The 24,058-nt window shown below is 36.7% G+C and overlaps 2 pseudogenes; both read left to right on the forward strand.

The window, feature by feature from the left end:
* The first annotated feature begins 2,472 nt into the window (after positions 1-2,472).
* LOC119522061 lies at positions 2,473-3,524 on the forward strand (annotated as a pseudogene).
* Positions 3,525-3,941: 417 nt separating this feature from the next.
* LOC119522062 lies at positions 3,942-23,608 on the forward strand (annotated as a pseudogene).
* The last annotated feature ends 450 nt before the right edge of the window (positions 23,609-24,058 follow it).

Here is a 24,058-nt window from a genome sequence, read left to right on the forward strand (position 1 = left end):
AGGTTTCTTCTCTTTCTAGAAACAAAGGAGGATTATACCTTCTTCCCCCTTGGAGTTTGGAGTGACCATGTAATTAGCTCTGGCCAATGGATTGTGACTCCTTGGCTGGTTGTACCACCAACTGTTACTGACAGGCTGAAAAATTTTTTGGTTATTTGTAGAATAACAAGAGTAGATTCCCTATAGAGGAGTATGAAATTGAGGAGAGAAACCCAGTCTGGCATCTTGGATTAGAGAATCTTCAACATAGTGGAAGTAGTTGAAACTATTAGGAGAAGAAATAGCCCTCTGGCAAATATAGAGTGAGAAGGGCAGTAGGCTAAAGATATAACTACGATGAGCATCAATTTTAAGGGGTTGATAAGGAAAATAACTTCTCATGAAGGGGACCAAAATAAAAAGAGGAAAACAGGCACTCAAACTCTGTGCAAGGAAAAATACAAAAAACTACAGCTTTCCTGGAAGTCAATATGGCATTGTGAAGCAATATCCTAAAATATATTTATACACTTGGATTCAATAATTATCTTTTAATAATTTATTCTAAAGAAGTAACCCCAAGGAAATTGTCAAAGATTGATGTACAAGGATGTATATAGTATCTTTATTTATAAAAGGAAAGATTAAAAATGGGTGAAATATGTGATAATAGGAGAATGGCTAAATTAATGACAGTCCACTCTATAGAATATCATGCAACAGTTCTAAGCATCTTCAAAAAAATTAATGATATAGAAACTAATTCACAATTTTACTTGCTTTTTAAATGAAGTATTAATTTATACAGAATTATACAGAATTATGCCTATCTATATATCTCAAATTACACTTCAAAATGTTAACAGTGGTCATCAATAAGGAATATTGCAGGTGACTTTATATTTCTTCTTTATACTTTCCTATATTTTCCAAATATTCCATAACTAAGAACTACCTTTATAATCTGAAAAAAATACTTTGCATTTTTAAAAGGAGAAAGTAAGTACCAGTGCCAAAGACAAAAAAGAGGTTTGGTTACATAAGATTGGAAAATGTATATTACATTTCACAATTAGGTTCATTATGTATCTTAAGGAAAATAGCTAGAGTCGAGGAATAAAAATGGCAGATTTCTGAGTTCAAGGAGTAAAATTGAGGTAAAAAGCCCAAGAGAGCTGCTTTTGTTATGATTTGGGAAGATTTGAAAGTGGAGGAACAGAGAGAAGTTGGATCTGATGAAGATCTAAGGGCCTTTTAAAATTAAAAGGGCACATAAGCACATGAAAAGATGCTAAGCATCATTAGCCAGTAGGGATATGCAAATCAAAACCACAAGTAGATACTACTTCACACCCTCTAGAATGAGTATTATTAAAAAAAAGAACAAACAGAAAATAACATGCTTGTGAGGATGCATGCAAAGAAATAGGAACCTTCCTGCATTATTGGTGGGAATGTAAAATGGAGCAGCCACCATGGAAAACAGTTTGGTGGTTCCTCAGAAAGTTTAACACAGAATTTCCATATGATGCAGCAATGCCACTTCTTGGTACATACCCAAAAGCATTGAAAACAGGGACTTGAACACATATTTGTATTTGATGTTCATAGTAACATTATTCATATTAGCCCAAAAGTGGAAGCAACCCAAGCGTCAATCAGCAGATGAATGGATAAACAAAATGTGATATATACATACAATGGAATAGTATTCAGCCATAAAAAGAAATGAAGTTCTGATACATGCGACAACATGGATGAACCTTGAAGACATCATGTTGACTGAAATAAGCAAGATACAAAAGGACAAATATTGTATGATCTCACTTACATGAAATAACTAGAATATGAAAATTCATAGAGACAGATAATAGATTACAGGCTATCAGGGGCAGGAGTGGTGGTGGGGAATGGGGAGTTAATGGTTAATGGGCACAGGTTTTCTCTTTGGGATGTTGGAAAAGTTTTGGTAATGGATGGTGGTGATGGTAGCACAACATTGAGAACGTAATTCACACTGCCAAATTGTATACATGGAAGTGGTTAAAATGGGAAATGCTATGTGGCATATATGTTACCACAATGCAATTTTTTAAAAATTAAGGGTGTTTATGGACTGAGGGGAGGAGCCAATAAAGAGGTTGAGGAAATGATGACTGACAAAACAATGACAGGGCAAATATGGAAGGAGATTGAGTTGGGCCACAGTCATGGGATGGCCTTGAACCGGTAAGGGACATTGCAGTCTTCTAGAGTGAAGGAAAGAAATTTAAAAACCAATGAATATAGATAAGTTTACAGAAAAATTGAGGGAGACTTCCCTGATGACCTTAGTTTTCCACTGATTTAAAGGCAAGGTCATTTGCTGAGAATGAAATCAGCAGTTGTTTGAAGAAGGAAGAACTTGGGGTAAATTTTGAAGTTTTGGAACAGTTGTTGAGGGAAATGGAAGAGAGACAACCAAGCCCAAGTAAAACAACTGGAAGTGTATGCCAAATTATGTAGCCAAATGACACCAATGTTGCCGCAGTGTCACGGAAGAGCCATTCTGAAAATAATTGAGGAGGCTGGGGCTATCATCAGCACTCGGCAATGTAATGGAGAGCACTGTGTGACTGCCCTGGCCCAAGTCAAGTGAAACAACTTCCTGTCACCCATGTACTTTGGAGAGGTGGCTCACTTCAAAGTGGAAATCACCTAGACCTCCAAACACGCCATGGAAATCCAGGTCAAGGTTATGTCTGAAAACATCTTCAAACTTACCCAAAAACTGACCAAAAGGCCTCTTTGTGATATCTGCCCCTATTGCTGAAGAACATGGACAAGATCCTGGAGATGCTTCCTGTTGTGTACTCCTGGCAGGAGCAGAAGCAGAGGGTCAGAAGCCATACAAAGTCCAGAAACTGGAGGGCATGGACTCCAAGTGTAAGAACTGGGGCATTGTCCAGTCCATCCTTAACCTAGAGCAGAACACTGTCAGCTACAGCAAGTCTAGCTTGATCCACCTGGTAGAACTTTCCAATTGTTTCCTGCATGGCTTTGTGCATGGAAGTGTCACCATGAAGCTCGTGGAGGAGGTAGCAGGCATAGTGACTACAGGCCACTGCAAGACCCACATAGTCAAGGCTTCCACGGTGGCCATTAATTTTCACAAGATCAGAAAAGGGTGTTGACCACCATTTCTGGACGCATGACCTTCACAAGCAATAAGTCCATGGAAATCAGTCTTGGTGGATGCCAATCCATGGTGGACAACATGCAGAAGTGATACTGGCCACCAGTGCCTTCTTTACCTATGTGTCCTTGAGCCAGGAAAACAAATCATTGCCCATGCCCTAGTTTTTGTCTGAGACAGAGGACTAGAAGAAGCGCTTTGAAGAAGACAAAAGGGTTGTACCTGCAGATGAAGGCAAAGCGACAGGGCTTTTACCGCAGCCCTAGGTATTCTCCAGCCACCAGAACTTCAAGCAGCCCTAGGCAATGGGACCAGAAGTGTCCAGTCACTCAGAAGTTACACCCTTGGCTAAAAACCCAATTCTCTTTAAGAGCCTGTGTCGTGTGAAGTGTTCATAATGCAGTGTTAACCCAGTACTCTATCCTGAGAACATGCCTATCAAAGCTTATTTATATCATTCCAATGTAATTGCTGTACATTATTGTCCCAACACTGAGTGGAGTTCCACAGAACCCCAGGGAATGCTCCAGCACACACTGTAAGCTATGTAAATAACCTAGCACCATCAATAAAACTGGTGTTCAGTTGGGAAAATAAAGAAATAAAATAAAAGGTAGAAAGTTGTGGTCAGAAAGTGGGAAGGTGAATTGGAGCAATTTCTGAGCCATGACAAGATCCAAAGCAAGGATTTTGGAGTAGGGAGCTGAAGGAATTGTAAGGCCATTAGGCTGCATAAGATATCTACATGAATTTTTAAATCTCCTAGAATTATGCCAGGAGATGAAGCATGGCAGTTGGGCTTTTTGGTGACAGAATGTGGTGGCAGGTGAACTGGCCACAGTTAAAAGGGATTGAGGGTGGAATACCAATTATCGTGAGTCTCCAAGGAGAATGAGATTTTACAAGAGGGTGGAAAATAATACCTGGAAGCAACATCGATGATGCATTAAAATGCCAACTCACTTCTTGGCTTCATGGCTCACTGTTGGTCACATGGTTGCTTCCACTAAAATGAGCTAAAGAAGTGTAAGGTTAGGGTAGAACTAGATTATAGTTAAGGCAAGAAGAGAGCTTTCTTTCAAAAGATGGATAGGAATTTCCTAATAGTGGAAGTTTCCATGGTATCCACAGTTGATCAGGCCCAGTTGTTGGAGGAACCAGTTGAAGAAAACATAGAATGGCAAGAGAGTAAAGATTTAAGAGAGAATAAACCAGGCTTATTGTTCAGAAGTTAACCAAAGAGTACATACTGGAAAGAACTGCCCTCAGATGCCCTAAAATTGTACCAAATGGTTTGGGGGCAGAACTGATTGAGTCTCAAGCAGTATCTACGTCAAAGAGTAAGGCCATATATGCACATATTCAAAAACTAGGATAAACCGTGGAAGAACATGGCACTTTTCTTCATCATAAAAAAATCTCTGGTATATTCTAATATTCTACTTTCTAATAGATATAAAAGTCTTTTAAAATTATTTTATAAACCTCAAATTTTTGTTCAAAATTAATATCTCCTGTCAAATTTATTGAAGGTATAGTCAAGTAAAAAGAACTTTGATTTTTGAAAAGCAGAACTTATGTTGTTGTTTTAATTTAATTCATTTTATTTATTAATGGAAGGCAATTGATCTGGGTTTTTATTCCAGATATTTAACTTAGGAAGAAACAGGCAATCTTAGAAACAGAGAGAAGAAATCAATTTTTTGAGTACTGTGGTGGCCATTTGGTTTTTTATGCCCAATATTGAACCCTACTCTTCTGGTTGGAAAGTGCCTGTGTTATGTATCACTCCTCCGGGTTCCCTTGAAGCTATAGCCTGGGCATATGCCCTAGGCCTGGCCTAGCAGCTGTACGTATGCCAGACTTTGAATCAGGAGCTAGAAAGGCAAAGAATCAGGGGAAGAGATATTTCTTTAGGCAGAAACAGCCAGGGGAATGCAGTGGCATGAATCCTTTAGGCAAGAAATCAATGTTGACAATCCAAACTATGGGGTCTAGTGTATGGTATGACAGCAATGCTGTCCTTCTGACTCTAGTTCTATAGTATGACATTGGCTGTGGTTTGGCCGGTGTGGCCTTCCTTTCTCTTCACCTTTTTCTGAGTCTATTTCACAATTCTTCCCAGTGATTTTATACCTATTAAAAGATCTTTTAATAAATTTATCTTTTCTTAAATCAGCTAGGGTTGGTTTCTGGGGCTTGCAGCTGTAAACACTGAAACTTTTATGCTGTGATCCAACAACTACACTCCTAGGTTTATACCTGTTCTGGTTTGCTAAAGCTGCTGGAATGCAATATACCAGAAATGAGTTGGCCTTTACCATGGAGATTTATTAGCTTACAAATTTGCAGTTATAAAGCCATGAAAATGTCCAAACTAAGGCATCAGCAGGACGATACCTTCTCTGAAGAAAGGCTGCCAGCCTCTGGGATGCCTCTGTCATATGGGAAGGCACATGGCCAGCGTCCGCTGGTCCTTCTCTCCCGGGTTTCATTGCTTTCAGCTTCTGGCTTCAGTGGCTTCCTCTTTTCCCTTCTGTGGGTGTGTCTTGTATCTCAGCTTCTCTGGAGCTTCTCTTAATTTCATCTCTTAGCTTCACTGAGCTCTCTGGGCTTTTTCTGTCTTTTATCCTCTCATAAAGGACTCCAGTAAAAGGATTAAGACCCACTGTGCATGGGCTGGGTCACATCTCAATTGAAATAACCTAACCAAAATGCCCCACCCACTATAAGTCTACACCCACAGGAATGGACTAAAGAAACATGGCCTTTTCCGGGGTATACAACAGCTTCAATCCACCACAATACCCAACAGAAATGCGTACTTGTACTAAAATGTACTCAGCAATATTATCATAAAAGATAAAACCTGGAATCAATCCAAATGTACATCAACACTTGTTCATTATATAAAATGAATACAAAAATTGTGGCAAATTCTTACGTAGAATGCTATACAGCAATGAAAAATGAGTGAATACTGCTATTTTAACAATATAGATGAATCTCACAAATCAAATGTTGAGTGAAAGAATTCTGATATCAGAAAATACATACTTATCAATTCCATTTATATAAAATTCAAAAACAAGGAAGATCTCATTATGATATTAGAAATAAGAGTAATATTATCTTTGGGAATGGTAACTAGGAGGGGGCACAGTAAGGCTTCTGGGGTGCTGATAATGTTCTCTTACTTGATCTGCATGGCGGGTATATGAGTATGTTTTCTTTTTGGTAATTCAAACAGTCCCTTTATGATTTGTGAATTTTTCTGTTTGTGGTTGTCTTAGTTTTCTAGGCCTTCCATAGCAAAGTACCACAAACTGGATGGCTTAAAACAACAGAAATTTATTATCTACAGTTCTAGAAGCTAGAGGTCCAAAATCAAGGTATCAGCAGGACCATGCTTCCTCTGAATTGTGAAAGGATGAATCTGTTCCGTATCTTTCTCCTGGCTTCTCGCAGTGGCTTGCAGGCAATCCATGGCATTCTCTGCCTCAGTGGTCACATGGTTTTCTCCTGACTTCTGTGTCCAAATTTCCTCTTTTTATAAGGACAACAATCATTTTGGATTAAGGGCCCACCCTGATCCAGTATGACCTCATTTTAAAAAATTCTCAATCCAGTGTCAGTTAAAAATATCAGGTATATTGCTTATTAGCAAAGCTCAGTTTTGGTATGTGTAATGAATAGGCCATGAACAAAGGGGGCTATCCAGGTGTCAGAAAGAGAGGAAACAGATTGTATGAGCTGGGATGTAGTGAAAGAAAACAGTCCTTGTCAAGATCAGAAATTGTTATCATTTGAGTAATATTTTTAAAATCATTATGACAATAACACATGCACATAGTAAAAGTGAAAAAAAAGTTCAAATGAGTATACAATTATACAATCAAAATGAGTCTTCCTCTAACCCCAAATTCCAGATGTAAATTATCCTCTATTTTCTTGGCCATCCTTCCCTAAATTTTCCCTGCAGATTCATACATCTATCTCTATTTTCCATCTTTTTTAAAACGTTAGTAGGAACATACTCTTCCCATTTTTCTTCACCTTAGCCCAGTTCATAGCATGTAGAAAATACTCAGTGATGTTATATATTATTATAACTTGGAGATTTTAACTATGCCTCACTCTGAATCTTCCTTTTGTCCATTCAGAGACAGTAGTTGGGTCCTGCGCTATGTTCTTTTCTCTCACCTGCCCACCACTGCCAATACTCATGGCATCAGACCCTTTCTTAGAAACTTTGCAGGATCCCATGGGGTGGTATCAATCTGGCTACACTTTACAATTGCCTGCAGAACATTTAAAAATTATTGATGCCTGGGCCCTCACCCAAACTGATTAAATCAGAATCTCTAAGGGTGGGTCCCAGGCACAGCCCTTATTCATTTATTTTTATTAGAGAAGTTGTGGTTTTACAGAACAATCATTCCTAAAATATAGGATTCCCATATACCACCCTATTATTAACACTCTGCTTTGGTGCATTTCTTACAATTGATGAAAGCATATTTCTATAATAGTACTATTAACTATAGTCCATCATGTAATATAGGGTTCACTGTTTGTGTAGGGCAGTTCCATTGAGTTGGGGGGGAGGTTAATGAATTTATGTGCAGAGTTGGGCTTAGAGAGAGAAAGGCCACATCTGAGCAACAAAAGAGGTTCTGTGGAAGTGCCTCTTAAACATAATTATAGGAGGGCTCAGCCTCCTATTTACAACCCCAAATTTCACAAGAGCAAGCCTCAAGTCAAAGGCTTGATTTATTAAGTAATGGGTTCCTAACTTCACTTAATGTATATTCTATCCCAAGATAAACAGTCAGTTTCTTATAGTTTAAAGCAATCAGTTCAGTTTTAAAAATTTTTATTCTATGATCATATATACAACCTAACATTTCCCCCTTTTAACCACATTCAGATATGTATATCAGTGCTGTTAATTACGTTCACCACCATCCATTACCAAAACTTTTCCATTACCCTGAATAGAAACTCTGTACATTTTAAGCCTTAACTCTCTATTCCTTATCCCCACCCCATCCCCCAGTAACTTATATTCTAGATTCTGACTGTATGAGGCTTTTTTTATTATTATTTCATATCAGTAAGATCATACAGTATTCATTGTTTTGTGTCTGGCTTATTTCACTAAACATGATGTCATCAAGATTCATCCATGTTGTCACATGTATCAGGACTTCATTCCTTTTTATGGCTGAATAATATTCTACTGTATGTATACCCCACATTTTGTTAATCCATTCATGGGCTGATGGACACTTGGGTTGCTTTCATCTTTTGGCAATTGTGAATAATGTTGCTATGAACATCCTTGCACAAATATCTGTTCAATTCCCTGCTTTAAGTTCTTCTGGGTATATACCTGGAAGTGGGGTTGCCAGCTCATATGGTAGTTCTATATTTAACTTTCTTTGGAACCACTAAATTGTCTTTCACAGCAGCTATACAATTTTATATTCCATACTAACAATGAATGAGTGTTCCTATTTCTCCACATTCTCTCTGACACTTGTTACTTTCTGTTTTTTTTTTTTTTAAGAACAGCCATTCTAATAGGTGTGAAATGGTATCTCATTGTGGTTTTGATTTGCATTTCCCTGATGGCTAATGATGTTGTACATCTTATCATACGCTTTCTGCCATTTGTCTATCTTCTTTGGAGAGATGACTATTCAAGTCTTTTGCCCATTTTGTAATTGGTTTGTTTGTCTTTTTATCATGAAGTAGAAGGATTTTTTATATATTTTGGATATTAAACCTTTATTGGATAAGCGGTTTCCAAATATTTTCTTCCATTCAATCATTTTGGATTAAGGGCCTACCCTACTGATAAATGACCACATTTTACCTTGCCTACTTCCATCTGCAATGACCCTGTTTCCAAATAAGGTCACAGTCTGAGGCACTCAGGATTAGGACTTTAACACATCTTTTTTTCAATCCATAACAGTGGTTATCAATAAAAATGCATACCAAGCAAAAGAAACTAAGGCTTAGAAAGATTAAATAATGGCCCAACATCATATAAATGGTAAGTAATTAGCCAGACTGTCTGACTCCCAATTCCAAGCTCTTATAATTGCCATGACAATCTTGTGAGGAAGGTGTTACCAGTGCCATTGAATGAAGAATCTGAAGTTCAGAGAGTTAGGCAACACCTGCATCTCAAAGCTAGTCAGTAGCAATAATCCAAATAAACCCAGCTTCTGTTTGCTTTCAATTCACCACACGGTTGTCCTGAAAGTGGAAAAATAGGTGTTATGGGTAGTAAACAAACAGCACATATAAAAATTTTACCTATTGCTGATAAGGAATGATGCCCAAGATATACTCTTACACAAATTCAAACAAACAGTGCACAGAATAATATGCATGATACCCTACCATTTGTGTACAAGTTGAAAACATATGTGTGTGTGTTGTCTGTTTCCTCTGATAAACATAAATATCCCTGAAAGAGTCCCTAAGAAACGGAGAATACTGCTTCTGAGAAGTTGAACAAGATGACTGAGGGACAGAGATAGGAGAGGCAATTTCATTACAGACCCTTTGAATCATTTAAATTTTGAAAAAATGGGAATATATTAATCATTTGAAATACACTTAAAATTTTTAAATCAACCTACAACCAAAGGTAGAGCTTCCCAGAGTTCCCCATAGGCAGGACTTGGAGGTAGAGCACTCAACGTTTTCAGGGACAAAATTTATGTGTTAACATTGGGTAAGCTTTTATTTTCCTTGTGTTTTGGTTGCTTTATCTTATAACGAAGATAAGATATGTCATAGCTACTTCTTGGCATTTTGTGAAGGGCAATGGCACAATGGGTGCGTATGAAAATTAAGAATTTTTATGAGTAAAAGGGCTCTTCCCATATGGCATATCACTAGAATATGATCTTCTCTTTCCTCTGCTTTCTCTCCTTTCCTAATCAAATTCATCCACTGACTTTCTATGTCTAGCCGCTCCTCATTCCAGATGTCCCAAACACCAGTTATCCACAAAGTGAAGAGCTGCTGCTACTTTCAAATCGTACAGCTCTAGGCTTAAAATTTTACACTTGCAACTGAATTTTAAAATGTTTAGAGGCTGGGCAACAGGGCCTTAATGTGTCCAAAATGAAAAAGAGTAAGAGTTGTGTAAAGTACGGGAATGCCCCGCCTAGGAGAAATTCCTTAGCAGAATTCCAAACCTAATGCATATTAATGGACTGAGTAAAGAACCCCACCCATAAACATTCAGGATTTGGAATTTTATTTTATTTTACTCTTGATTTTATTTTACCCTGTCATTTGGTTCCCAGTGCTATCACAGCTGAGGGTTTATCTCTTGGCAACATGTATTTTTATGGAACTAGAGGAATGCCCTATACTTTGGAAGGCTTAGCATGCATAATTTTGATGTTTTCAAGTCATCAGTTTGTTTCAAGTCAATGGTATATATGGAGACAAACAACACCATCTACAAATTAATTATCCATACTGAGCATTTGGACATTAACTAGTTTTCAGATAACTCTATGTCCCAATAGGGTCGGGCCTTCAGTGTACAATAAGAATTCTCCACCTCAAAATCTGTTTACAACTCTCTTTTTCCATTCAACGATCCTACAAGTAGTTGCACAGGTTTATGTAATTGAATACATATACACATAAAAATATGTTTGAAAAAGATCAGTATGCTCATCAATAAAATGTGCAACATATTTTTAAAATGATGCTGAATGAGAAGTGAAATGTTTTAAGGACATCGGAAGCAGTTGGCAAGCCTATTTGATTTGATGAAGCTTTTTTGGGGGAAACTAAGTGTCAAGATGGAACAGTCATACTTGCAGAGGTTGTGAAACTATACTGCCTTATTTTGAGTATTGATTTGAGTATGGCTAAGTGATATTGTTGGAAATTTCAATATCTTTGTTAATATTCTGTGCTTTGCCAGAAATTTATTTTTTAATTTTTCCTTAAATATAGATTTAAAATATTTGCTCATTCTTTTAAAAATATTTATTGAGATATAAGATACATACAGTAAAGGGCATATATATATATATCTTAAATTTACAACTCTGTGAACTTTTACACACACAGATACATGCACACACATCCCAGGGAACCTACCACTCAGATCAAGATATAGAACATTTTCAATGCCCCAGAGGTATCCCTCGTGCCCTTCCCACTTGTACCATATCCCCAGAGATAATCACTGTTCTAACTGCTAGTACCATAAATTTGTTTTGCCCATTATTGAGCCTCAAATAAATGGCATCATATAGCATCTTCTTTATGTTGTCTAGATTTTTTGGCTCATCATTACATCTGCAAAGGCAGTCCACATCGTTGAATGTGGCAGTTGTTCATTTTGTTTGTTTGTTTCAGAGTGCTATTCCACTAAATGTATATAATATGGTTTATTTACTTATTTTACTACTGATAGACATTTGGGTTGTTTCCAGTTTGGGGCTATTATGAATGAATCTGCTAAGAACATTATTGCACCTGAGTTTGTACTCATTCTCTTGGGTATAGATCTAAGAGAAAATTGCTAGGACATAAGGCCAGAATCATGTTAAGCTCTAGTAGATATTGTCAAACATTTTTCCAAAGTGGTTGTATCAATTTACACTCACAGCAGTAGTATGTGAGAGTGTTCTAGTTGCTCCACATCCTCACCAGTGCTGTCTTTAATTTTAGATAGGTGTTTAATAGTATCTTGTTGAATTTTAATTTGCATTTCTCTAAGAAGTAATGATGTTGAGGACTTTTTCATGTTTATTGTTCATTTGACTGTCTCCTTTTTGTGATGCTATAATTCAAATTTGCTCTTCATTTTCTGATTTGCTGCATTTTTTACATGTTTTATTACATTCATGATCCAGGAGGTTTCCCTCAACAGTGTGTAGGTCAATTGGGAAACAAAAGCATGTTCAGGTCCCAACCCCTGGTCCTGTGGGAGTGACCCCATTTATAAATAGGATCCTTGAAGATTTTATTAAAGTGTACCCAAACTGAATGAGGGTGGGCCTTAATCCAATATGACTGAGGTCCTTATCAGCAAAGGAAATTGGACACTGAAAGAGAAGCCATAAGCTGGAAGTCAAGAGTACCCGGAAGAGAAAGGAGAGGATGCCACCGTGTGCGTTGCCATGTGACAGAAATGCCGAGAATACACAAAAATTAGCAGCCAGCCAGAAGATACTAACCCTGGGAGCAAGCAAGCCTTCTTGCCTATGAAACTGTGAGCCAATAAATTCCTGGTGTTAAGCCAACCCATTGTACAGTATTTAGCAGTCAAGAAACTAATATAGTATACATTCATTTTATGGAAAACTTGCTAAACTACATTAATTTCTTTTATGAAATATTTGTATGTGTGAAAGAGAACAAGAAAGAAAGTGTATCACTTAAAAATAATTTATTGAAGTATTTGCATTATCAACCATAAATTTTTGTTCCTTTTAACTAAAAGCCTATTCAATAATTGTAAAAATAACTCCTATTCTCCCAGAACTTTCTGCCCCTTGCGTTTTGCTCCTAGTGCCAAAGATCAAGATATGGAAACTTAAATTGGTGAAACAGCCTTATTCACATTAGAACAACTGACAGAAACTCTGCTACATGATTTCGTTAATGACATATTCTTGCTTCATCAGCTTCACCACATGTATAGGGGATGCAAATATCTGCAATTTACAAAGTAAACTTTACAGAATGAAGCAGTTAAGTTTTGAAATAACAATAATGGTAGTAACATGAAAAGCCCTTATACTTCTTAAAAGCTCATTTATATACATTATTTTGACCAAGACTGACAAGAACCTGTGAAGTGGGTATATTATTTACAGTGTACAATTGAATAAAGTAGGGCAGAGAAAGCTTAAGTGGCTTTGTATAAAGACATGTCTCTCCATTGCAAGAGTACTAATACATATCAATAATGAGATGTTGATCTGGCAATGAAATGTTCTCCTTTGCCAATCTTGATTAACTTCCCTATTGAAACAACAATGAATGTCCTCTCTGCTCTCATCCCCTAGTATTCACTGAACCAAATCAATGGACAAATGATACATGTATTTTCTTGAGCAGAATCCAACCATCTTAAAATGAGCACAAGATTGAATATTCTTTGGTGACTTGTGACATCAACTGAGCAACATGAGTAAATTACAGTTGCATGTCCCCTCTAGGGCTATCTATTATCCAATATGTCTTATTTAATTTTCAGTTTCAAGCAGGCAAATTGACCATGTATACTTGCTTGTGTCTGTAGCTAATTTTAGATCACTAATCTAATTGGAAATGGCATGCCCCTTTAGCTTGTCATGTAAAATCTCATATTTTCTGATTAATGTGATTCATTTATATTAGATTTGACTTGACAGAATGGCAATGTGTAATATAGGAGGCAAGTTTAACAGAATTTCTCTCTCTCCCACTTGGTCACAGTCTTTATAAATGATCCAGTCACTGCTGCAGCCTACAATGTCTTCTCTTTAACGTGATAAATTTTGAACTTGCAGCTATTCTAATGTGGTGTTCTTGGTGTTTTCTCACAAGTAGGGCAGCCCTTATCAGAAAGTTGACAGTTTTATCCATAGTTGTGTATTTACATTCATTTATGGCAAAAGGACAAACTGTCATGATAGAAAGGTTTCTCTTTGGTTATTGTTGTGTGTCTGTGTCTTTGTTTAAACTACTTGCAGCTGAAATAAAGCTGGAAATTCGATTTTAAAATGCAATTTTTAAAAAAATGCAATTTAAAGTCAGTGATAGGAATTGTTAATTATGTAAGCAGACGTAATGTTGAAAAGTTAGTCTAGAAAAAATAAGAACTAACAAATAAGAACTGCAACCAAAAAATAAAAGGAATTGTTTAAAAAGATTAAAGAAGGAAAAGCATATCAGGTTATGAATTCTTGTTATTGAGAAGGCAATTTTACTTAAATAAAATAAATGATGAGTTTCGTACATTCAATATCCTTCCCTTTTACAATTTATTCTTGCTATAGTAATTAAATTACTAATTCTCAGAGGACTTAAAGGTTTCCTTTTACCTATTTTTCTTTCAGTTGGATAAGAAAAGAATGGTCTGCCTAGGTAGCATTGCTCAGATTTGGTCTTTAAAATCCTATAGGCCTCATGCCTGTCTTTTCTCCATAGATAAATTTCTTAAAAGAAATTTCTCTCCCTTCTCAAAGTGGCTTTGTTGAGATTTCTACCCCATTCACTTATTCTGCTTTGGCAAAGGTCACCAGTAACCCGCAGTCCTTTTTTGGTAGTGCTGTCTGTGGTTTCTTTCACTACCAACCAATTCTTAGCCCCCTTTCATTGACTTTTTTCCTCTCCCCAGAATTTAAATATTGTTTCCAAGGACTCTTGGCTACTTATTTTCTCAATGGACATGTTATTTCTGGGTGACTTTATTTTCATCCTGGCTTCAACTACCACATCTGTGCTACCTCCCTCTCCAATTTTCATCTATGGCCTAGAATGCTTCCTGTAACTCCAATTTATCTAGCTCTAACCATTACATTCACCCCCATGCCTATATATCCTACTTCCTACCTTGATATAGTATAGGCATTAAAGATTCAATATATTCAAAAGGAACTAATTATTTCTGCTACCCCAGATACTTCCTTATACTCCCTAGTCAACTGGATAGCTTCACTCAAATCCATCAAGACAAGAAAATAGAATCACCTTGAGTCCATACTTTGCACTTCTCCTAATACCCAATTATTTGCCTTTCTCCTCCTCTCCCTTCCTTCCTTTTCATTCCCACTGTCATCTTGCTTAACTCTTGCCATAGTGTCCTAACTGGTGGGTTCCCTCCATCCACTTTTTCTCATTTGGGTCTTCTGTCCCCCCTACAGCCATATTTATCTTTTTGAAATATAGATATTATGTGTTACATCCACTGTCAGTCAGACTTCTGGGAAGAGATTTTAGTTTACAGAGTATGAAATGGGTTAAGGGAGACAATGAGGAATGTTGAGGCACCCAGGAATCAACAACATCAGAAAGTTGTTACCATCCCTAGACCTACTGGAACCAGGTGAGTGCTGAAGCCAAAGAAGAGAGGCAGCCTGAGAGGCATATTGCCATACAAGGATCTAACTGCATCAGAACCAATGATACAAAAGGGGAGGCGCACATCTCCTCTGTCTCTCTGTATCTCTTTGTATTTCTCACAATCTCTCTCTCTCTTTCTCTCTCTCTCTCTCTCTCTCTCTCTCTCTCTCTCTCTCTCACACACACACACACACACACACACACACACACACACACACATATTCCTCATGCCCGGTGATGTACTGCTGGATTATCCATTGACCAAACCCAAAGAGAAGGCAAAGGGTAAAAGAGCCTGCATGATACATTCCATACAAGTCAGCACTCCCACCCCACCCTACCCTGGGACACAAAGCTTACAATGGGGGCCTGGAATTGATGGAGGGGTGAGGGCAACCCCAGAATGACCAGCATATTCTCTTAAAACCTACTTCCTACAGAATAAAATACATATTCTTTACCAGGTCATTTAAAGTCTGATTCCTCCTGCTAAGCAATACCTAACTACTGATGAATCAACATCAACCTGCAGCTAAGAAACCATCATCTCTCCATCATTTCCTCATCTTCCCAGAAAGCTCTTCTGCTGTAACTCCTATATCTTTATTACCTGTATTTTACATGTCCTTTTCCCTCCCTTAGAATGCACATTCTTTAAGAACTGGAGTCCTATCTTATTTGATGTTGAATCTCCAGTATCAAACACAGTGCCTGGTTCATAGTGGGTGTTATGTATTGAATTTCCCCTCCCCCCCACACACACAAAAAAAAACACGTTCAAGTCCTAATCCCCAATCCTGTGAAAGTGAACTTATCTGTAAATAGGATCTTTGAAGCTGTTATTAGTTAAGATGAGGACAAAGTGGATTAGGGTGGGTCCTAATCCATTATGACTGGTGTCCTTATAAGCACATGAAATTTGACACCATTAATAAGCGATAGAGAAAGATGGCTATGTGATTGAAATAGAGATTGAGTTATCCCACAAGTCAAGGAACAATATGGATTGACAGCCCCCACCAGAACCCTACAATACAGCAAAGGAAGCACAGCCCTGCTAACACCTTGATTCCAATTTCTAGCCTCCAGAACTGTGAGACAATAATTTTTATCGTTTATGCCAACTAGTCCGTGGTAATTTGTTACAGCAGCTCTGACAAACCAAGATGGTGGTTGACTGTTAAATGTTTGTCTGAATATTTCCAGCCACTCTGAATGTGAATCCAAAGAAAATCCTGCATGTTCTGAGTATTCTTGCTCAAAAATATTGAACAAGCAATCTATAAAATGTGGGAAGAAAGAGAATCCTAAAAGAGGAAATGGGGTAAATACCTAGATACTTAGAGTAGGGAGAATGAGAGATATTTCATGGGTATTGGTGGTCTTCATGTGGCAGAGTAGACCCTAACCCTTAGACATAAGATTTGCTTTATGGGAAACACAAAACTCTCAACCACAGAAAGTCACACAAAAAGTACATGGAGGAGCCAGGACCTTAACACAAGTCTTCTGATTCCAAGTCCAACAGGTTTTTAAGACTCAAAAATCCAAATTTATGGATGGTATATGGGAATCCTGTATTTTATGAATGGTTATTCTGTAGACCCACAACTTCTATGATTTTAAAAAAAAATCTAAAAAACAAAAGGATAAAACCCAAATTTACCATAATTAACAATTGCATTTTATACTGGTGACCTAAGCTGCAAGTGCTAAATGGGAATTGTAATGTGGCTAATTGTTCTTAAACATCTAAAGGGATTTCATTACTCAATATGAAATTGGGCGTTCCTTATAAGCATTCTTCACAATTGTGTATTTCCATTAAGGCAGATGATCACTGTGTTCTGTAAATTCTTTAAATAGTAATTGATGTAGTGGTTGACCACTGATGAGTAGTGAAATATTTTCAGCTGCTTGACTTTCAACAAGACAAAGGAAATTTATTCTTTGCTAATACTAATATGTATTATACCACACTATTAAATGCTTTCTGCCTTATGAAAAATTTTGTCTTTCATATTTACTACTAGATTTTGGAGCTGTGGATACTATTGCAAACTATGTGCATGTGTGTGTATGGTAACATGAATTAAGTACCGACTACTTAATTAAGTACTGACTACTCACTGAGAGTGGAAAATATAGAAAAAAAGTAGACTGTGCAAATTAGTGCCTATCATTATATCTTATATAGAGAGCTTATATAGAGAGCCTATTTATTTGATCTGAACTATGACTGACAATCTAAGAATGGAATAGTATCATCAATTCATAGCATTTCTATGGTATCAATCCATCTACTATTAAGTGTAGTCTTTGTAAATGGTAGATTTCATATGTTATTAAAACATCCATAATGAGGAGATCCAAAATGTTGGCAAGCATTTCAGAACTTAGAGTCCATCCCCTCTTCACCATTCTTTTGCCATCACTGTAATCTATAATTTGACATGTCAGCCTGAGACATCTACAGTAGTCTCATGGCTAGCCTTCCTAAGTCTCAACTGTCAGTAACTGGAGTAAAAAAAAATCCTAAGGATTCCTGAAATTATGCTATTTTTCCTGCTCGACAAATGTCTAAGTACTTCCATCCCAGTGCTAGAGTTTTCCGTACTCACAATAATTATACTAAACTTTACAAACTCATGTGTTTGTATTTAATCCTCGACAAACGTGTAATTTTACAGATGGGAGAACTGGGGCTCAGGGTGGGCAATGACTTGCAAGAGATCACACATGGCCTGTATTTGCCAGAATCCCAGTGTGACTTCAGGATGCCCAGTTCTAAGCATTGTCATGTGCTCTTTTAGCTGAATCATATTGCCCAGATTTACCTTTTTAAACTTATTTCTCATTACTTTTCTACACCTACAATTGGCGCTGATCATTTTGGTGCCCATACTGTATCCGTGAATATAAAATGTTTGTACTTTTGTTCTTCCTTTTTATTGGGATGCCCTTTCTCTTTCCTTTAGAGTATTCAAATTCCACTCATCTTCCAGGGAGCATGAACCCCTCCTCCTCTGTCTTCATTGATCTTCCTCTCCTATCAATTTCTATAGCAAATCACGCAATTCCCAATACTGCCATGATTATTTTATGGATGCTAAACATTCTTAGCAAAACATATTGTGAGCTGTCCAATATGCTTTATATGCCTTCAATATGGCATGGGACAGTCGTGGACCCACTGCAAATTAACAATAAATGGTGGCTGTTTTTTATTTTTACTTTAAATGAGCCCTTTCCTTTTTGGTCTTTTCTCAGTGAAAACAAAAGCATTTGTTCAAAGGCTGTGATTGAACTTTAACCATCAACCATTCTGTGTTTTAGTTTTGCAAAATAATGATTAATTATTAAAAGTAATTTTAATTAGGTTATTTTTTCCTTCAACATAAACCAATGAATGGAAAACATGAGAAACAACAAATTGCTTGGGAAGTATTCTGAAAATTGTCATTTGGAACATTCAGGCTTACCTGAATAAATAATTTGAAAATACTGGTGCCATGCATTTTTATGTCCCCAACACGGTCTGTTAAAGTGAAATATCTAATCACTCATTAAAAACAAACACAGCTCAGTTAGACCCAGAAAATGTATTAGGCAAGGCAAGATTAACCTCTTTAGATCCTGTTGTCACATCACACTATTTATACAACATAGTGATAGGGTAACAACCCTAATATGGCTCTGGCTAGAGTGTGCACCCCAGGTTGCTATTTCCTCCTTTACCAAGATCTGTCTTTCTTTCCCAAGTCCTCTTCCTCTCCCTTACACCCCATCCCACTTCCCCTTTCCCTGCCCTGCCAGATGTCTGAGCATTTCTTAGGATTAATTTAGTCTAAGTAATTGCATTTGCATTTTGCTAAAGTAACTTTAAGAAGTTATTGCTCTTTGAATTTTTTTTTCTGAATTGGTGTAGGTCTCAAAGGCATAAAAGAAGAAAATTATCATGGAAGTATTTATCCATATATATCCATATTAGCTTGATAGTCAGAAAATTTCTAGTGATGACTCCTTAGATGTAAAGTTTGAACTCTTTATGTACCTTTTTTATTCTTATATCACTTTGTTTCTCAAGTTTCTTACACATTAATGACTCTGGCATAGGCATCTTCCCGAGATTGATGGATGACTAGCTAAAGAGATTTTATGGCTAACAAAAGCCATGTTTTAATGTTCAGAAAAATAAAACATCCTTGTAAGTTGCTCATTCATAAAATTATACCTCTCCTTGCCTTTTTGCTCTGTCTTCATTCCTCAGATATGTTGGTATACTCTTTTTATGTATTTCTTTAAGACTTAAATTGTGTTTGCTTTTTACATATTAAGAGATCCAAGCTTAGAAATTAATATTCATTTTCAAGGGACACATGTATACTATACCCTTAACTGAAGGAATTAAGAAATGGTGTGCTGTAATGGAGTATCTCTAACTGATGGCTTCAGTGAAACTATATATTTATATCTGATGGGGACTCTGGATGCCAAAACTGCCAGTGGAAAAAAAAAATGGGGAAAAAACTCCACTGACCATCAGTTGGGGAAAAAAATAAAATGACTTTATTTTGTTGATGTGTTGTTTAATGAATTGACTGATTTGGATTTAATAGGAGGCCATCTTTCCTGTAGACCTCCCTTTATCATCCAGGGACTATTGCTGGCCTTTTAGTTTGTCTACACATCTTAAATCATTAACTCTTTTTATGGCATTTAATTTTTAAAACTCTTCAGAGCACAAAACTTTGGAGGGTCCTTTGTATTTCCTGAACTATGTCCTAATGGGTTTTCAAGTTTATTTAAGATAGAACTAAAGGTATTAAATGGTCAAATAATAGTGAAAAAGAAGTTTACTTAAATTTTTTTTTACTCACTTGGGTAAAGTATCAGTAATCTACAGTTTGGGGAGCATATGATCTCACCGAAGTTGCAAATTCAGAGTACAGGGCTTCTACCACCAGTTTTCTTTCTTTCAATCCTAAAATCAGGAAACACAGAAGAGAATGGGTTGAGAATCAGAAAGCCTGATTTCAAGCTCACCTTTACTAGCCAGGTGACCTCTGAGAAATCAATTAACCTGCTTGTACATCAGTTGTACATCACCTCTTCAAAACAATATTTATAGCAATGATATTTGCCCTACCTAGCTTACAGGGCTGTAGTGAGAAGCTAATGAGCAATGTGGGTGAAAGTGCTTTCTAAAATCTAAAGCCCCATACAAATAAAAGGTGTTTTTGAGGTATCTACCAAGTAGGAGTATATTCAGTTGTATTTCAGTCTCGCTGCTTCCCTTGGCATAAAATGTTTCTCCATAAATTACTTTGGCTGTCATTGGCAACTTATGAAGAAAAAAAAAATAAGCAAGGTCAAGGAAGTATGCTCATAAGTGGTTCTTCTGTATTTTAATAAGTGAAACTGGTATCCACTATGGCCTGTAAGTTGTAAAATGTGGAGCCATGTTGGCTGGTTATGTGAATGTTTAGATGCTGGAAGATGCTGAAGATTAATCCCTGTATAGAATTTGCCTAATCATCCATTTCCTACTTGCCAATCTGGTCCAACTACTAATTGATCAAGCAGGAAGCATAAAACTGCAGGCATTAAAAAACAAATAGCCACACATACTCAACTAGCAACGTGCCTGAATCCTTCGTTTTTGATGCAAACATATTGCCTATGATGGAATCACATTGTAAACATTTGCTTGACCTTTTCAAACAGAATAGATTTACCTTTCTATATGGAGCTGTATAACATAAGCATAGAGAAAAACGGCCATTCAATTTGATCAGATCAAGCACATACTTCCAATAATATTATTTCTATAATCTAACTTTAAAAATACTTCATTTTCTAATTACTAAGAGAGAAGAAAGCTACTGAGGTGAAGCAGCTTAAAATGGGCTGTGGGAAAAATAAAAAAAATTGGGCAGGAAATCTTCTTTAGAAATTCACTAGATGCAAAAATCCATGTTCCTTAATAAAGTAAAAGGAATTTTAAATGTGTGAAGTGTTTTCAACCGGGGCACTATTGACATTTGGGGAAGGACAAGTCATTATGAAGAACTGTCCCTCAGAGGGCAGGGCATTTAGCACCCAGTTCCCTGCCCTCTAATATGACAAATGTCCTTTAAGAGGTAAAACAGTCCACTATTAAGAACCACTAGAAGGACAATTCTACATATTAAGGTTGGAAGGAAATCTAGAATTTCATCAAAGAGAGGAGCAAAAAAATACACAGAGAGAACAATGAAAAATGGCAGACAAATGGAAATTTGAAGAGAATTTTAATTAGCAGTAGCAAAGAAAGCAATTTTAACAGCACTTTATTATATTTATAATGAGTAGCTTCTGCTGAAACTAACTTCTAAATAATTCTTTTTAACCACTTTATTACTTTGTTATTTATAATAAAATGCGATTTACTTTAACAAATGAATCATTAATTTTACTTGTAATTAACAATCTCCAATCACTATCTTTAATCTCTCAGTAAGCACATTTTTTTCCACATTACCCCAAGAACTCTTGCTCTACTGTCACAGCTCCTAATACACATCAGCCTACCTTTTCCTTACATGGTATTGACTCAGGGTCCTTGTTGGATTTCATCTCCAGATATTTATTGACTGGCTAATAAATATCATGCATTATCCTTAAAATATACAGTCACAGACTAATTGCTGCAAATGCATCACAATTTTGAAAAAAAATCTTGACCATGGCCTATAAATCCTGTGTGATTTGGTCCCTGGCCACCTCTAAGACTTCACTCCCTCCTTTTACTGTTTACTTTCCCTTAGCTACACTGACCTCCTTGCAATTCCTGAAATGCGTTCTGTCTCCTCCACTTCAGGGATGTTGCACTGGTGATTTCATCCACCTGCATGTGTTTACTGCCAGATCTTCCCATGGCCCTCTTCTTTTCTTCTTTCAGACCTCTACTCATCTCCTCAGACAGTTTTTTTTTTTTTTAACTATTATCTCTAGTCCATAGTTTAACTTAGGGTTCACTGTTTGTGTTGTGCAGTTCCATGGATTTTTTTTAAAATTTTTATTCTAGTAACACATACATGACCTAAAATTTCCCCTTTGAACCACATTCAAATATAACCTAGTACTGTTAATTACATTCACAAGTGTGCTACCATCACCACCATCCATTACCAAAACTTTTCCATCGTCCCAAATAAAAACCTCAGAGAGTTCTTGATGACCAACCTATGTAAACTTGTTTCCCCCCGCCCTGCCCCTCTCTATACCCTTAGCCTCCTTTATTTTTCTTCAGAGAGTTTCCTGCCACCTGCTATTATATATGTATTAGTATTTTGCTATTTTCTTTCTGTATCACTGCAATGCAAGCTCTATGAGGGCTGGGACTTTGCTTTATTCATTGCTGCATTCTTAGCATTTAGAATTTCATTTGTTCTATAATCATCATTCAATAAGTCCCTTATCAACAACATATAGTGATGGATAAGATTAGATTGTTTGGATTTGAATCCTTTATAAAAAGGTTGAGCAGGAAATCTTCTCTAGAAATTCATTAGATGCAAAAATCCATATTCCTTAATAAAGTAACAGGAATTTTAAATGTGTTATTTTAAATTACTGGTTGGATGGCCTTAGGCAGGTTGCTTAAGCTTTCAGCGCTTCAGTTTTCTCAGCACCTACTCATAGGGTTGTTGTTCCATCTGCTTCTCCATATTAAGATATATCAGAGTTAGAAACAACTTCAGGGAATATTTACTCATATTTTCCACTAAGGCAACACTTCTCTCTTCCCACCCTGTGAGGAGGGAGTATCATCTTCAGAGCTCTTAGCCATATTGCATATGTCCCTTTTTTGAATCCAACACTGAAGACTTCAGTGTGGTCTTAATTTCATCTCAAATCTGATTTTCAATAAACTCTCCTCTTCAGCTGAACTGGTTTTCTCCAATATACACTAAAAATACATGATAATTGTCATTTGAGGAATTGACTAATCTCAGTCTCAACAAATATCTTACACTGAATCTCTTATGTTCTCATAGGAAGTATAGATACTAAGAGTATAAGGGGAGTCGGGTCTGGAGAAAGTTGGGATGTGGCCTCCGGGTTCTTCTGGGACTAGATCCACCACGTGGAAGTTTTCCTTCAGATCATGCTGACATCAGACCAGCAGCTGCTGTACAAAGTACTCAGTGTTCCTCAAAGCACCCCTTTCACAGCAGTCTTAAAGTGTGCAGCAGAAGAAATGGAATAGGAATAAATCCCACACAGACTGTCAGAAATGTTTTTCTAAAGCATGGTTCAGAACTGCAAATTATCCCTAGAGTTCACCTTGGACGTTGTTAATGTCTGCTACCTGGAACACAAGAGTATCTGTCAGAATAAATATTGTAATTTTGTAAAAAAAATAAAATAAAATAAAAAGAGTATGGGGTAGATTGTAGAAAAAGTCCATGTCCTTAACGAAATTGAAATGTAACTAAAAGCATATGAATCAATGTTCATCAAACAGGGAATCTTACTTTGAGTTCTTTAAACATCTGGTAGTTTTTTGGTACTCCCCCTCCCACAAAGTTTTACTGCTGCATATGTTTTAATTAATGTTTTAGTAAAGTTATAAAATTAAAATCTCAATTTTCTCAAGCATTTAAGTTCAATTGCAAATCTTATTAAACTGCTTTCAGACCTAGAACTTTTAATCTAAAATTTAAAATAATCATATAAACTTAATCTTTAATTGATGCTCATTAGCTCACATTTAACAGACTAAACTCCCCTAAACAATTAACCTCAAAT

The sequence above is a fragment of the Choloepus didactylus genome, chromosome X (assembly GCF_015220235.1).
Source record: "Choloepus didactylus isolate mChoDid1 chromosome X, mChoDid1.pri, whole genome shotgun sequence".
Lineage (NCBI taxonomy): Eukaryota > Metazoa > Chordata > Mammalia > Pilosa > Megalonychidae > Choloepus > Choloepus didactylus.